The sequence below is a fragment of the Haematobia irritans genome, chromosome 1 (genome assembly GCF_050003625.1).
Source record: "Haematobia irritans isolate KBUSLIRL chromosome 1, ASM5000362v1, whole genome shotgun sequence".
NCBI classification, from domain to species: Eukaryota; Metazoa; Arthropoda; class Insecta; order Diptera; family Muscidae; genus Haematobia; species Haematobia irritans.
In genome coordinates this window covers 250425553-250442540 of record NC_134397.1, presented here as the reverse complement: position 1 = coordinate 250442540, position 16988 = coordinate 250425553, and the positions used below count along the sequence as shown (strand labels likewise).

Here is a 16988-nt window from a genome sequence, read left to right as displayed (position 1 = left end):
ACAAAATGGATGAAACTACATTAAAAACTGTTACACAACAACAACAACCGGGTGAATCATAAGCTGTTGTTGCATAAGCTGGATAGGATTGGATTGGCCAGTACAGATGTGTCTTTTGGTGATTCCTATTCGAGGTGCTTTGATGTCCCATCAGGTGTGCCCCAGGGTAGTCATTTGGGGCCTGTCTTATTTTTGTTATTTAAAACCATTTACCTCAGTCCGTAGTTAACTCTAGGATTTTGATGTATGCTGATGATGTTAAGTTATTCTCCTCGTTCGATAATTCTGGTCGGGTGCATTTATTACAGGATGATTTGGATAGCTTTGGTGATTGGTGTAGGGTAAATCTAATGGATTTGAAATTGAAGAAATGCAAGTTTATGCGTTTCTTCAGGTCTAGGTCTATTGGTGTTCGGTATAGTATACAGGGCACGTTATTGGAGGAGGTTGATTTTTTTTGTTGATTTTGGTATTGTTATGGATCGTAGGCTTAATTTTAATAATCACATTAATACGATGGTGAGTAAGGCATCTGGGGTTCTAATAGGATTCATAAAGCGTTGGGCGAAGAAGTTTTCGGACCCTTATGTTACCAAGGGGCTTTTTACTGCCCTTGTTAAACCCATTCTTGGGTATGGTTCTATCGTGTGGGATCTTCAGTATGATGTTTACATTGACAAGATAGAATCGGTTCAGAAGCAGTTCTTGTAGTTCGCTCTGAGACATCTCCATTGGAACAGTGATTTTGTTCTTCCTTCTTACACTTCTAGATTGACGCTGATTCATTTGCCTACTCTTAGTAGCCGACGGACGATGTTGAGCTCCATGATGATGTATAGGCTAGTTTGTGGGGATATTCCATGCTCTGAATTGATATCTAAGATTAGGATAAATGTTCCTTTTAGGGCATCTAGGAATTATCAGTTTCTTTTCATTGATTTTCAACGTATGTATTGCGCTTCTGTGGAGCCTATTCGTAGGATGTGCAATAATTTTAATTCAATCTATCATCTAGTTCCTATCTGGTTCCTGAGGACTTGTCTAAGGGGTACTCCTGCTAAATTGTTCCAAACCGTGTCCTTTGGAATGAGTCCAAGACGTGTCCTAAAGTGTAAATTTATCCCGTCAATGACAAACCCATGTTAAAGTGACCGGCCCTTCCATACGTTTTGACCAGAACTGGGACTAGTCCATACACACCAGGAACTAGTCCTGTACCGGATCTGTGGTTGATCCATTTCCCGTAGGGAAGATACTGAAAAGAAAATGCCAGATACCAATCTCGCAAGCCAGACTATAAATATGTTTCAGTGTTGGCTAGGCCGTATGAGATGATTCAATTTGGGTCTTTTATGTTAATTCCTTATGAACATTATTTTTCCCAAATTGAAATATTTTTTCATCACCACTGTGCATCATCTTTTCGTATAACTTCAATCCCTTGATCTTATTTTTTTTTTGTTTTTGTTCTTTAATCCCAAAATATAAAATGCAACCCTCGTATTATACGATTTATTCGAAATTGACTAACACACTTTCTTCCATATTTTCGAAATTTGCAGAAGATTTTATCACCTTCATTTCATCATTTCAAATAGAAATTTCGAAATTACTGATGTAAATACGCACCAACAATAAAATTAATCAACCTTATCCTTCTACAAAAAAATAGGTTTATAGCCCGATAATCTAATCTAGAAGAAAGCTGGACTATCAGTTATCATAATTATCACCTGTGAAGCCCAACAATTTATGTAAATAATATTTTGTATTCTGCTTTAAAACAATCACCTTCATTATTCTAGTTCATGGCTTAATTCATTCATGTTTGTTGATCGTTGTTGTGCAACAGTGTCATATATCAAAAATTATAAATAGATACTTAAAGTATACAAAACAAACGTTTTATTCTCTTTCATTTGTTTTTTTTTTTGTTTTTTGTAAATTGAATTAAAATCGACTAACCGATGTTTTTTAAGAAATCCCTGTTTCTGCTCTATAACTTTAGAGTTATGACAGTTTTTCTCCAAAGACCCTAGTACTCAATTTACGCCAGATACAACCCCACCCACCTAATAATTTTCCTACACTATGCTATCGTATATAAAGAGAGATGTCATTTATTGCCCTTGTTGTTTTAGCACAATAGGTTATTCATTCTCTCAAGTGTTATTCTCCTCTCTTTGGAATTTCGCATGTAAATGCTGGTAGGTATTCTCGTTACAAATGTTAGCAATCAAAACTTGTTTACAAATAATTTACCGGTACTTGTTATGTGGTTTAGTAAAAAATAACCCCCTCCCCACCACCCCATCTACTCAATTCTAGACCAACGTTTTTTTTTCCTCACTCATGGAGGGTCCAAAAGCTTGATAGACTTTTTGTGTTTTTTTTCTTTGTTTTCTTTATTTATTTGTTTTGTTTATTAACTACGCCGTCATAAAATTCTTCGTTATTTTTCTTTACCAGCATGTTGCTTATGTGCTTGGATATCTCTTTTCTATTTTTAGTAGCAATTTATTGCAATTTATAATTGTTTTTTTCATATGGTTAGTTTCCAATTCCTTACCCAATGACAAATTATGATTTGCTTATGTGCACTAATTTTCATTTTAGCAGTATGGGTAAACGGCATTACTTTTTTTGCTTGAAAGAAATGTAAAACATGTAAGTTATAAATAATTCGACATTGCTGACTTGGTTTGCAAAAATCTATTACAAATTGATATTTAGAAATTACAGCCTGGATGAAGTATTTCCGATTTTGGTAATTTTTTAAATCGGGTCAACGCTCTTTCATAATTTTTTAAATTCTAAATTCTGCAGGCAATATTCCTTAATTGGCTCTAGTTAAAATAACAAATATTAATTTACCTAACATTCGTACTTGAAATTCGCCTAAATGGCTGACTCGATTCGCTTGAATGACCAATTTTCCCTAGGCTATTGCTATTTATCAAGCTGCGTAAATGTAATCGGTCAGTGTTCTCCCGAAGCCTTTGTAAACGTTCGTCTTGCTTCTATTGACTCTCCTTTTGTCTTTTTAAAATTTTCAATTACTTTGCGATTGTTGACGTCTTTTGATTCGCAACTGGTCGAAATTCGACATTTCTATTTTTTAGTCAATTTTGGGCACATTAAAAGGCACCGCATAAAAATTTTCTATAGAAATAAAATTTTGACAATATATTTTATAGAAATAAAATTTTGCAAAATTTTCTATAGAAATAAAATTTTGCAAAATTTTCTATAGAAATAAAATTTTGACAATATATTTTATAGAAATAAAATTTTGCAAAATTTTCTATAGAAATAAAATTTTGCAAAATTTTCTATAGAAATAAAATGTTGACAATATTTTTTTATAGAAATAAAATTTTGCAAAATTTTCTATAGAAATAAAATTTTGGTCTTAAAGCTACTTTAGTACAAGTGGTCCAATTGGTCCAATTTTTGGCCAGCGTATAGACTTTTCGATTCTAAACACAAAATGTAATATATACCACTTTTTGCCGGAAAGACCAATTTACGGAGTTACGGGCCCCTAAAGTTTTCATTATCACGTATATTGGATTTAGTATCCATCGCACATAATCATCCTAAAATATATTTAGAAAAACATGGACTCGGAGAGGTCCTGGGTTCGCGTTAGCCTACTTTGGATTCTGTCCATAGGAGAAAGTCTCAAACCCCGAAAGCAGGCCACCTGACCCTTATAGGTTCGCGTTAGCCCACTTAGGACTCTGTCCATAGGAGAAAGTCTCAAATCCCAAAGCCGGCCACCTGTCCATTACAGATTCGCGTTAGCCTACTGTAGACCCTGTCCATAGGAGAAAGTCTCAAACCCCGGTCGAAGGCCAGCCACCTATCCACTTTGAGTTCGCGTTAGCCTACTGTAGACCCTGTCCATAAGAGAAAGTCTCAAAACTCGGTCGAAGGCCAGCCACCTATACACCAATTTTCAAGGGTCGCTATCTCGAAAACTACTCTCTTCCGACAAAATTTTTACTTAATATTTTCTCTTTAAATAAAATTTGGACTATTTTTACCAAAAACGCAAAAAAACCCAATTTCATTCATTTCATGAAAAATTGCTGTCAGAATTAACGAAAATATAAAGGAAAATATTGATTTTCAGATGTCGATATCTCGAAAACTAGGCTTTTCCGACAAATTTTTTACTTCACATCTTCGCTTTAAAATTCCTTCTTCCACACTCAAAAAAACTTGTGTTGTTTTTAACGACTTTTGCTAAAGTAGATTTGTTCCAAATATTCTATAGAAATAAAATGTGGGCAAAATTTTCTATAGAAATAAAATTTTGACAAAATTTTCTACAGAAATGAAATTTTGACAAAATTTTCTATGGAAATAAAATTTTGACAAAATTTTCTATGGAAATAAAATTTTGACAAAATTTTCTATAGAAATAAAATTTTGTAAAAGTTTTGTATAGAAAGAAAAAAAATTTTGACAAAATGTTCTACAGAAATAAATTTTTGACAAAATTTTTTATAAAAATAAAATTTTGACAAAATATTATATACAAATAAAATTTTGACAAAATTTTCTATAGAAATAAAATTTTGACAAAATTTTCTATAGAAATAAAATTTTGACAAAATTTTCTATGGAAATAAAATTTTGACAAAATTTTCTATAGAAATTAAATTTTGACAAAATTTCCTATAAAGATACAATTTTGACAAAATTTTCGATACAAATAAAATTTTGAAAAAATTTTCTATAGAAATAAAATTTTGATAAAATTTTCCATAGAAATAAAATTTTGACAAAATTTTCTATAGAAATAAAATTTTGACAAAATTTTCCATAGAAATAAAATGTTGACAAAATTTTCTATAGAAATAAAATTTGGACAAAATTGTCTATAGAAATACAATTTGGACAAAATTTTCCATAGAAATAAAATTTTGACAAAATTTTCTATAGAAATAAAATTGGACAAAATTTTCTATAGAAATAAAATTTGGACAAAATTTTCTATAGACATGAAATTTTGACAAAATTTTCTATAGAAATGAAATTTTGACAAAATTTTCTATAGAAATAAAATTTTTACAAAATTTTCTATAGAAATAAAATTTTGACAAAATTTTCTAAGAAATAAAATTTTGGCAAAATTTTCTATAGAAATAAAATTTGGACAGAATTTTCTATAGAAATAAAATTTGGACAAAATTTTCTATAGAAATAAAATTTAGACAAAATTTTCTGTAAAAATAAAATTTAGACAAAATTTTCTATAGAAATAAAATTTTGAAAAAAAAATATAAAAATTATCTTTTGACAAAATTGCCTATAAAGATACAATTTTGACAAAATTTTCTATAGAAATAAAATTTTGACAAAATTTTCTATAGAAATAAAATTTTGACAAAATTTTCTATGGAAATAAAATTTTGACAAAATTTTCTATAGAAATTAAATTTTGACAAAATTTCCTATAAAGATACAATTTTGACAAAATTTTCGATACAAATAAAATTTTGACAAAATTTTCTATAGAAATAAAATTTTGATAAAATTTTCCATAGAAATAAAATTTTGACAAAATTTTCTATAGAAATAAAATTTTGACAAAATTTTCCATAGAAATAAAATTTTGACAAAATTTTCTATAGAAATAAAATTTGGACAAAATTGTCTATAGAAATACAATTTGGACAAAATTGTCTATAGAAATACAATTTGGACAACATTTTCTATAGAAATAAAATTGGACAAAATTTTCTATAGAAATAAAATTTGGACAAAATTTTCTATAGAAATGAAATTTTGACAAAATTTTCTATAGAAATGAAATTTTGACAAAATTTTCTATAGAAATAAAATTTTGACAAAATTTTCTATAGAAATAAAATTTGGACAAAATTTTCTATAGAAATAAAATTTGGACAAAATTTTCTATTGAAGTAAAATTTTGGCAAAATTTTCTATAGAAATAAAATTTGGACAAAATTTTCTATAGAAATAAAATTTGGACAAAATTTTCTATAGAAATAAAATTTGGACAAAATGTTCTATAGAAATAAAATTTGAATAAAATTTAGACAAAATTTTCTGTAAAAATAAAATTTGGACAAAATTTTCTACTGTTTTGACAAAATTTCCTATAAAGATACAATTTTGACAAAATTTTCGATACAAATAAAATTTTGACAAAATTTTCTATAGAAATAAAATTTTGACAAAATTTTCCATAGAAATAAAATTTTGACAAAATTTTCTATAGAAATAAAATTTTGACAAAATTTTCCATAGAAATAAAATTTTGACAAAATTTTCTATAGAAATAAAATTTTGACAAAATTTTCCATAGAAATAAAATTTTGACAAAATTTTCTATAGAAATAAAATTTGGACAAAATTGTCTATAGAAATACAATTTGGACAAAATTGTCTATAGAAATACAATTTGGACAAATTTTCTATAGAAATAAAATTGGACAAAATTTTCTATAGAAATAAAATTTGGACAAAATTTTCTATAGAAATGAAATTTTGACAAAATTTTCTATGGAAATAAAATTTTGACAAAATTTTTTATAGATATTAAATTTTGACAAAATTTCCTATAAAGATACAATTTTGACAAAATTTTCGATACAAATAAATGACAAAATTTTCCATAGAAATAAAATTTTGACAAAATTTTCCATAGAAATAAAATTTTGACAAAATTTTCTATAGAAATAAAATTTGGACAAAATTGTCTATAGAAATACATTTTGGACAAAATTGTCTATAGAAATACAATTTGGACAAATTTTCTATAGAAATAAAATTTGGACAAAATTTTCTATAGAAATGAAATTTTGACAAAATTTTCTATGGAAATAAAATTTTGAAAAAATTTTCTATAGAAATTAAATTTTGACAAAATTTCCTATAAAGATACAATTTGGACAAAATTTTCGATACAAATAAAATTTTGACAAAATTTTCTATAGAAATAAAATTTTGACAAAATTTTCCATAGAAATAAAATTTTGACAAAATTTTCTATAGAAATAAAATTTTGACAAAATTTTCCATAGAAATAAAATTTTGACAAAATTTTCTATAGAAATAAAATTTGGACAAAATTGTCTATAGAAATACAATTTGGACAAAATTGTCTATAGAAATACAATTTGGACAAATTTTCTATAGAAATAAAATTGGACAAAATTTTCTATAGAAATAAAATTTGGACAAAATTTTCTATAGAAATGAAATTTTGACAAAATTTTCTATAGAAATGAAATTCTGACAAAATTTTCTATAGAAATAAAATTTTGACAAAATTTTCTATAGAAATAAAATTTGGACAAAATTTTCTATAGAAGTAAAATTTTGGCAAAATTTTCATAGAAATACAATTTGGACAAAATTTTCTATAGAAATAAAATTTGGACAAAATTTTCTATAGAAATAAAATTTGAATAAAATTTAGACAAAATTTTCTGTAAAAATAAAATGTGGACAAAATTTTCTATAGAAATAAAATTTGGACAAAATTTTCTATAGAAATAAAATTTTGAAAAAAAAATTATAAAAATTAAGTTTTGACAAAATTTCCTATAAAGAGACTGTTTTGACAAAATTTCCTATAAAGATACAATTTTGACAAAATTATATTATAGAAATAAAATTGGACAAAATTTTCTATAGAAATAAAATTTGGACAAAATTTTCTATAGAAATGAAATTTTGACAAAATTTTCTATAGAAATGAAATTTTGACAAAATTTTCTATAGAAATAAAATTTTGACAAAATTTTCTATAGAAATAAAATTTGGACAAAATTTTCTATAGAAATAAAATTTGGACAAAAATTTCTATAGAAATAAAATTTGAATAAAATTTAGACAAAATTTTCTGTAAAAATAAAATTATGACAAAATTTTCTATAGAAATAAAATTTTCTATAGAAATAAAATTTTGAAAACATTTTGTATAGAAATCAAATTTTCCTATAAAGATACAATTTTGACAAAATTTTCTATAAATACAATTTTGAAAAAATTTTCTATAGAAATAAAATTTGGACAAAATTTTCTATAGACATGAAATTTTGACAAAATTTTCTATAGACATAAAATTTTGAAAAAATTTTCTATAGAAATAAAATTTTGACAAAATTTTCCATAGAAATAAAATTTTGACAAAATTTTCTATAGAAATAAAATTTGGACAAAATTGTCTATAGAAATACAATTTGGACAAAATTGTCTATAGAAATACAATTTGGACAAATTTTCTATAGAAATAAAATTGGACAAAATTTTCTATAGAAATAAAATTTGGACAAAATTTTCTATAGAAATGAAATTTTGACAAAATTGTCTATGGAAATAAAATTTTGACAAAATTTTCTATAGAAATTAAATTTTGACAAAATTTTCGATACAAATAAAATTTTGACAAAATTTTCTATAGAAATAAAATTTTGACAAAATTTTCCATAGAAATAAAATTTTGACAAAATTTTCTATAGAAATAAAATTTTGACAAAATTTTCCATAGAAATAAAATTTTGACAAAATTTTCTATAGAAATAAAATTTGGACAAAATTGTCTATAGAAATACAATTTGGACAAAATTGTCTATAGAAATACAATTTGGACAAATTTTCTATAGAAATAAAATTGGACAAAATTTTCTATAGAAATAAAATTTGGACAAAATTTTCTATAGAAATGAAATTTTGACAAAATTTTCTATAGAAATAAAATTTTGACAAAATTTTCTATAGAAATAAAATTTGGACAAAATTTTCTATAGAAATAAAATTTTGACAAAATTTTCTATAAAAATAAAATTTGAATAAAATTTAGACAAAATTTTCTGTAAAAATAAAATTTGGACAAAATTTTCTATAGAAATAAAATTTGGACAAAATTTTCTATACAAATAAAATTTTGAAAAAAAAAAATATAAAAATTAAGTTTTGACAAAATTTCCTATAAAGATACAATTTTGACAAAATTTCCTATAAAGATACAATTTTGAAAAAAATTTTTATAGAATTAAAATTTTGACAAAATTTTCTATAGAAATAAAATTTTCCATAGAAATAAAATTTTGACAAAATTTTCTATAGAAATAAAATTTTGACAAAATTTTCTATAGAAATAAAATTTTGACAAAATTTTCTATAGAAATAAAATTTTGACAAAATTTTCCATAGAAATAAAATTTTGACAATATTTTCTATAGAAATAAAATTTTGACAAAATTTTCTATAGAAATAAAATTGTGACAAAATTTTCTATAGAAATAAAATTTTGAAAACATTTTGTATAGAAATCAAATTTTCCTATAAAGATACAATTTTGACAAAATTTTCTATAAAAATACAATTTTGAAAAAATTTTCTATAGAAATAAAATTTGGACAAAATTTTCTATAGACATGAAATTTTGACAAAATTTTCTATAGAAATGAAATTTTGACAAAATTTTCTATAGAAATAAAATTTTGACAAAATTTTCTATAGAAATAAAATTTGGACAAAATTTTCTATAGAAGTAAAATTTTGGCAAAATTTTCTATAGAAATAAAATTTGGACAAAATTTTCTATAGAAATAAAATTTGGACAAAATTTTCTATAGAAATAAAATTTGGACAAAATTTTCTATAGAAATAAAATTTGAATAAAATTTAGACAAAATTTTCTGTAAAAAAAAAATTTGGACAAAATTTTCTATAGAAATAAAATTTGGACAAAATTTTCTATAGAAATAAAATTTTGAAAAAAAAAAATTATAAAAATTAAGTTTTGACAAAATTTCCTATAAAGAGACTATTTTGACAAAATTTCCTATAAAGATACAAAATTTTCTATAGAAATAAAATTTTGAAAACATTTTGTATAGAAATCAAATTTTCCTATAAAGATACAATTTTGACAAAATTTTCTATAAAAATACAATTTTGAAAAAATTTTATATAGAAATAAAATTTGGACAAAATTTTCTATAGACATGAAATTTTGACAAAATTTTCTATAGAAATGAAATTTTGACAAAATTTTCTATAGAAATAAAATTTTGACAAAATTTTCTATAGAAATAAAATTTTGGCAAAATTTTCTATAGAAATAAAATTTGGACAAAATTTTCTATAGAAATAAAATTTGGACAAAATTTTCTATAGAAATAAAATTTTGACAAAATTTCCTATAAAGATACAATTTTGACAAAATTTTCTATAGAAATAAAATTTTGACAAAATTTTCTATAGAATTAAAATTTTGACAAAATTTTCTATGGAAATAAAATTTTGACAAAATTTTCTATAGAAATAAAATTTTGACAAAATTTCCTATAAAGATACAATTTTGACAAAATTTTCTATAGAAATAAAATTTTGACAAAATTTTCTATAGAATTAAAATTTTGACAAAATTTTCTATAGAAATTAAATTTTGACAAAATTTCCTATAAAGATACAATTTTGACAAAATTTTCGATACAAATAAAATTTTGACAAAATTTTCTATAGAAATAAAATTTTGACAAAATTTTCCATAGAAATAAAATTTTGACAAAATTTTCTATAGAAATAAAATTTTGACAAAATTTTCCATAGAAATAAAATTTTGACAAAATTTTCTATAGAAATAAAATTTGGACAAAATTGTCTATAGAAATACAATTTGGACAAAATTGTCTATAGAAGTAAAATTTTGGCAAAATTTTCTATAGAAATAAAATTTGGACAAAATTTTCTATAGAAATAAAATTTGGACAAAATTTTCTATAGAAATGAAATTTTGACAAAATTATCTATAGAAATAAAATTTGGACAAAATTTTCTATAGAAATAAAATTTGAATAAAATTTAGACAAAATTTTCTGTAAAAATAAAATTTGGACAAAATTTTCTATAGAAATAAAATTTGGACAAAATTTTCTATAGAAATAAAATTTAAAAAAAAATTATAAAAATTAAGTTTTGACAAAATTTCCTATAAAGAGACTATTTTGACAAAATTTCCTATAGATACAATTTTGACAAAATTTCCTATAAAGATACAATTTTCACAAAATTTTCTATAGAATTAAAATTTTGACAAAATTTTCTATAGAAATAAAATTTTGACAAAATTTTCTATAGAAATAAAATTTTGACAAAATTTTCTATAGAAATAAAATTTTGACAAAACTTTCTATAGAAATAAAATTTTGACAAAATTTTCCATAGAAATAAAATTTTGACAATATTTTCTATAGAAATAAAATTTTGACAAAATTTTCTATAGAAATAAAATTTTGACAAAATTTTCTATAGAAATAAAATTTTGAAAACATTTTGTATAGAAATCAAGTTTTCCTATAAAGATACAATTTTGACAAAATTTTCTATAAAAATACAATTTTGAAAAAATTTTCTATAGAAATAAAATTTTGACAAAATTTTCTATAGAAAGAAAAGTTTGAAAAAATTGTCTATAGAAATGATATTTTTCACAGAAATGAAATTTTGACAAAATTTTCTATAGAAAGAAAAGTTTGAAAAAATTGTCTATAGAAATGAAATTTTTCACAGAAATGAAATTTTGACAAAATTTTCTATAGAAATGAATTTTTGACAAAATTTTCTGTAGAAATAAAATTTTAACAAAATTTTCTACAGAAAAAAAATGTTGACAAAATTTTCTAAAGAAATAAAATTTTGACAAAATTTTCTAAAGAAATAAAATTTTGACAAAATTATATATTTCATATATATTTTAAGCTTCAAAATACGGCATTTTAATGTTGGTAGATGAATAGTGATCTTCTCCCTTACGAATGTTTACATCAATGACAAGGGACCTCCTTTTTATAGCTGATTCCCAAGGGCATTTCACATTATGGTGAAACCACTTATAGAAGCTTTGTAATATCACCAGCATTACTAAGAGGAGATAATCCACCGCCGAAAGGCTTTTTGGAGTTTGGTCAAAACTGAAACCACGACCCTTTGTATGCAAGGCGGACATGCTCACTTCTTCGTAAAAGAAAGTTCAAGATTTTGTCTTTACGGTGGATCACATATTTTTAGGTGATATGCAAAATGTCAATGCACTAGATCCAAAAAAATTTAAAGTTTGATTGATTATGTGGGGTAAAAACAAAGAACTCACGCAAACTACAAAAATTAAGACAATAACAAAATTTCGAGAAATATCTACAAATTTCTGTTAATAAAACAAGTTGGATGTAATCTTAAAGAATTCGCTTCCCAACACATGTTGTTTTCTTTTTCTTTCGCATATTCATTTATTTGTCCTTGTTGGTGTTTTTGGCAATAATTGTTTTTGTTTTGATTCTTGTTGCTTTGTTTGTTATTATCTAACATCATAATTTTTCATTTCTTTATTCATTTTATCTCACCCACACAAATACACACATAGTTAAAAAATTTTTTTTTTGCAGTGGGGCGAGAAGAGAAAAACAAAACAAAACGGCTCCAATGATAAACCGTCGCCACACAATCGTCAGCACGTACACACATTTGAAGATAATGGACAGAGATTTGCCCCCAAAACAGATGAATAAATCTAGTTGATTTTTGTTGTTTTTTGAGCTTTACTATTCTCTAGATAATTTAATTATATAAGTAAATAAACGGTGATCTGCTTAGAATTACATACCCGATGTGAATTTAATTTTAAGATAATTTAAACTTTGAGCCCTTTAAATGATGAGTGGGTTCTTGATTTATTTTACCCGAAAATGATGTCACTTTGATCCTATAAGAACTTTACACAATTACAATTCAATTTGGGTTAGTTTTTGCACATTATATTGGCAGTTTTCTTTTCACGTCGCCACCTTATTCTTTTAGCAGCAATGCTCAATTGTTTTGTTCAATAAAACCTTTTTGCAAAAAAAAGGCCAATTGTTTTATTATCTGGTTGTTATATTTGTAAGTTTTTTTTTTCTTGAAAAATTTCCTCTTGATATTAACAGTTAATGGGTTGATAAACAATGTACACGCGCCTTTGATTTTCGTAGGTTTTATTTATTAATTATTCCGGCACACACAACTTGACCGTTTTATTCGCAGTATCGAAATGCTGCGAAAAGATTAAAAAATCGCGTAATAGTTTTTTGTTGTGTGTGTGTTTTATGCTTCTTCATTTTACTTTCTTTCTAGAGAATGTCAAAATAATGTTGCCAGACATATGTACTTTTATAGTTGATTTAGGGGCATATGGCATCACACAACGAGAAATAAAGGGTGCCTACACAGAGGAAATGAAAAACCTAGTAATTTTTGCTTCACACTGTTATTTACAACATTAAATACCGGGCTTGTATTAAACCCAATACCGTTTTTGTATTAAGGCCGGTACTCTGCTCGGTTTTCGCGTTGAAACTCCATACAAAACCAAAAAATGCGAAAAATTTGCGAAATTTTTTCCATTTGTGATACTTTGTTTTTTCGTGTTGAAAAACGGACGTTTATAGCACGGCGCCATTTGCAATGTGAATTAAGAAATAATTTATTTATTAAAAACTATTTTTGCGGATTTATAAATCAAACACGGACCATATTTTTGTTCCGAAACTATACAAAGGATCAAAGGAATAGCAGATCAATTGCCCAAGGAAAAATAAAATGTTATTTTGTAAAAACAAGCAACAACCACCAACTTAATCCAATATCGCTCCCTGTAAAATAGCGCTCCAAGCTACCTAAAAAAACGCCGCTTTCTATGTGCGAAATAATGGTTTCCATAAACATTTTTCGCAAGAATGGACATAGCACCGGCCTTTATTTGGTAAAGGCCGGTACTCTGTTCGGTTTTCGCGTTGAAACTCCATACAAAACCAAAAAATGCGAAAAATTTGCGAAATTTTTTCCATTTGTGATACTTTGTTTTTTCGTGTTGAAAAACTGACGTTTATAGCACGGCGCCATTTGCAATGTGAATTAAGAAATAATTTATTTATTAAAAACTATTTGTGCGGGTTTATAAATCAAACACGGACCATATTTTTGTTCCGAAACTATACAAAGGATCAAAGGAATAGCAGATCAATTGCCCAAGGAAAAATAAAATGTTATTTTGTAAAACAAGCAACAACCACCAACTTAATCCAATATCGCTCCCTGTAAAATAGCGCTCCAAGCTACCTAAAAAAACGCCGCTTTCTATGTGCGAAATAATAGTTTCCATAAAAATTTTTCGCAAGAATGAACATAGTACCGGCCTTAATACCGCACAATTTATACATCAAATACTTTAATGGTATAAATATGAATACCGCTTAGGTATTATTTTCAATACCATACTGGTACTTTGGTAATACCGTATAGTACTTTCATGCTTTGTGTACCACTTGTACCTTCCGGTATTGATATTGTACCATACGGGGTTGGCTAACTATCAATAACGTACGGTATCGATTTGATCCCGTATAGCAATAATTTTTCTATGGGTGTAAACATTTATGGTACACCTTGATTAAGAATTTATTGTACATGAGGTTTACTATAAAAACCACAATTTCATCAAAAATCTAAGTAAACGATTAGGTCCTCCTTTGAACAATGAGCACATGTTAAATGGAATTCGTTCCAAATAAAGGTAAGTACTATGTTCGCTTTTCGCATTGAAATTTTCGTGGTTACTTTGTTAAAACAGTCCAATATAATGCGCTTTACAGACTATCAGTTATTCCGGACGGAATGTCGGTGTTTGTAAAGAATCTTACAATTTGTCGCATCGATACGACTTGTCGGCGATGACTAAATAATCGGTTAATGTGTTATCGACATGCAGCAGTATCGATTATGCCTTCGGACTTAACTTATAATGTGCACAATATATGGGATATGTTCGACACGAGCACTGTCGTCCGGAATAACTGATAGTCTGTAAAGCGCATAAAGCAGATAAATTAACTCAATTGATGCAATGTTTCTTGTTTCTCTAGATTTCGCCAAGACTTTACAGGAATAAGTTTGTTTTCATTTATAGTTTCGATTATTTAAGGAAAAGTAATCGCGAAAATAAAGTGGTTTTCAACTCGAAAACCGAACATAGTACCCACCTTAAAGGCCGGTACTCTGTTCGGTTTTCGCGTTGAAACTCCATACAAAACCAAAAAATGCGAAAAATTTGCGAAATTTTTTCCATTTGTGATACTTTGTTTTTTCGAGTTGAAAAACTGACGTTTATAGCACGGCGCCATTTGCAATGTGAATTAAGAAATAATTTATTTATTAAAAACTATTTTTGCGGATTTATAAATCAAACACGGACCATATTTTTGTTCCGAAACTATACAAAGGATCAAAGGAATAGCAGATCAATTGCCCAAGGAAAAATAAAATGTTATTTTGTAAAAACAAGCAACATCACCAACTTAATCCAATATCGATCCCTGTAAAATAGCGCTCCAAGCTACCTAAAAAAACTCCGTTTTCTATGTGCGAAATAATGGTTTCCATAAACATTTTTCGCAAGAATGAACATAGTACCGGCCTTAACATAAAAATCAATAGGGCTGTTTTCTTTTAGCACTGGATGCAACATTTGTATGGGCTATCCAGAACATCGTTGCACTGGTGTTCTATCCAGAACATCTCATCAGTGCAAGTCGCACCGATGTTGCCAGATTGTATTTTGATAAAGTGACGCTTCTTCGATTCACAATATCAATTTATTGTGACTAATTTATCGACAAAAATGAATTTCAAACTGATACAATGTCATAAATAATAGCAGCAGTAAATATTTATTACTAATTGTGGCGCATTTCATACATTAAAAATGCAAGATTTCACTTCTTTTCTGTGATTGTTTTTAAACAGCTGATGACAGTGTTGTATATTTTTGGAGCTGTCCTGGATAAACGAGTACTCTATTTTCTTTTAGTCCTTCACGGTTAAAGGTATCCAGTGCTAAAAGAAAACAGCCCTAATGATAGAAGGTCCGTCGACAATATGACAAGGTCGCGTTTTTCTGATGAAAATTTGGATGCCTTGGATATTTTTAAGAAGTTACTTAAAATGATGAGCTACAAAAGGATTAACACAAGTGTATGAAAATATACTTAATCAAAAGCCTTAAAATGTTTTGCTGGGCGATATGAAATTGCTTTTTAATTTATTTTTGTCATAATGTTTTGTTTTTTTTGTTCATATTGTTGAGTTGTTGTGTTCGTTAAGTATAATAGCTGCCAACATTTTTTGAATTTGGCGGCGCTTCTGAGAATCCCCCCCCCCCCGCGTCGAAAACGATATCCAAAACTTGTCGGAAAGTAACGTCACTATTGAGAAGTTGTACCACGCCAAGTTACTACAAAAAAGTTTCGCATGGGTGCAATTATTAGGTGCCTTTTTAGATAAATGTACAACGACGCCAATAAGAGCCCCTTCAAACTATCAGAAAAAGTGAATTTTAAGATAAGGGCTGTTTTCTTTTAACACTGGATGCAGCATTTGTATGGGCTATCCAGAACATGGTTGCACTGGTGTTCTATCCAGAACATCTCATCAGTGCAAGTCGAGTCGGTGTTGCCAGATTGCATTTTGATAAAGTGACGCTTTTTAGATTCACAATAGCAGTTTATTGTGACTAATTTATCGAATATCATGAAATTCAAAGTGATACAGTGTCATGAATAATCGCAGCAGTACATATTTAAAACTATTTGAGCATTTCATACATTAAAAATTTAAGATTTCACTTGTTTTCTGTGATTGTTTTTAAACAGCTGATGACAGTGTTGCATATTTTTTGGAGATGTCCTGGATAAAGGCCGGTACTATGTTCATTCTTGCGAAAAATTTTTATGGAAACCATTATTTCGCACATAGAAAGCGGCGTTTTTTAGGTAGCTTGGAGCGCTATTTTACAGGGAGCGATATTGGATTAAGTTGGTGGTGTTGCTTGTTTTTACAAAATAACATTTTATTTTTCCTTGGGCAATTGATCTGCTATTCCTTTGATCCTTTGTATAGCTTCGGAACAA

The 16988-nt window shown here is 26.5% G+C and overlaps 1 protein-coding gene across 1 annotated transcript in view; it reads right to left on the bottom strand.

Annotated features, from left to right (window-relative positions):
- DPCoAC (dephosphocoenzyme A carrier) overlaps window positions 1–13092 on the bottom strand; it is a 57449-nt gene extending 44357 nt beyond the window's left edge. The window contains exon 1 of the mRNA XM_075288872.1: window positions 12653–13092. The gene's annotated coding sequence lies outside the window, so the exon portion shown is untranslated. The remainder of the gene's footprint in view (window positions 1–12652) is intronic.
- Between the last annotated feature and the right edge of the window lie 3896 nt (window positions 13093–16988).